The sequence below is a fragment of the Dermochelys coriacea genome, chromosome 26 (assembly GCF_009764565.3).
Source record: "Dermochelys coriacea isolate rDerCor1 chromosome 26, rDerCor1.pri.v4, whole genome shotgun sequence".
In the NCBI taxonomy this organism is placed as follows: domain Eukaryota; kingdom Metazoa; phylum Chordata; order Testudines; family Dermochelyidae; genus Dermochelys; species Dermochelys coriacea.
The window spans coordinates 11342016-11343067 of NC_050093.1; the positions used below are offsets into that span (position 1 = coordinate 11342016).

The window sequence follows — 1052 nt, forward strand, 5'->3', positions numbered from 1 at the left end:
AAAAGAACACAGGCTGATTTGCACAGCCCAAAAGGAGCATGATGCACTATGAATTAAGGGGGAAAATTATTGTGCAAGTCAGGCAAGTTTGATTTGGATTCCACCAACAGAAAATTGAAAGACAGAAGGACAAGTTTAAGTGCACTTTTAAAAATTGTTTGGATGGGGGATGACTATACACCACTATACAAGGGCTTAGTTACTTTAAAACCAACTCCCCAAGCTTTCTATTAACGGTGCATTTTCAAATGACAGCAGTTGATGACATGTTTGATCTATTCCCTGGTCTGTCTGTCTGTCTCTCTCTCTCTCTCTCTCTCTCTCTGCTTTTGCTGGATTTCAGTGGATAAACTGAATTCACAGTCTTGCTGTGAAAGGTACTGTTTATTCTCTTCATGCTGGGGAAGCAGATTACAAGCTTGAACGGTTTTCAGTCTCTGGTTTTTCTTCAGATCGCATAAATCTTTTGCCTTTTACTAAAGATTTCTGTGGAGAGGAACATTTACGAGTTTCCGGCTGGGGCCCTTAGGAGAATCAAAAGACCCTACAACTACCTGTGTAATTTTAAGCTTCTCTAACTACTGACATCAAGAACAGAGGGATAAACTCTTCAGTCTTTTCCTGATTCAATTATTCTTTCTTTCTCCTGCTAAGGTCAATAATATCAGTTTAATATTGGTCAAATTAGTTTAACAATGTACAGTGGTTATTTCAGAGCTTCCAGGCCATTCGTATTTGGAAGAGAGGTTTCAAGGACCATACCTTGTCCTCAGTAAACAAGGAATATAGAAATACAGGAATTGCCAGACTGGATCATATCTCTGACTGCCTGGAATAGCTTGGTAACTGTCACTGTTAATATATCCTACAAAAGAAGAAGAAACCCTACAGAAGGCATTTAAGGGAGAACGTGCCTGCAAAGACCTCCAACACCCCCTTAGTTGGAGGTTGAATCTGAAGCCAAAGGTTTTATATACTTTCCAGGACACTAGGGATTTTTGTTTGATTTGTTTTGAAATGTAACAAGACTGCCACCAATACAATTTAATGTG

General features: G+C 39.2%; 1 pseudogene; it reads left to right on the forward strand.

The window, feature by feature from the left end:
• The first annotated feature begins 432 nt into the window (after window positions 1–432).
• On the forward strand, window positions 433–518 carry LOC119848844 (annotated as a pseudogene).
• Window positions 519–1052: the final 534 nt, after the last annotated feature.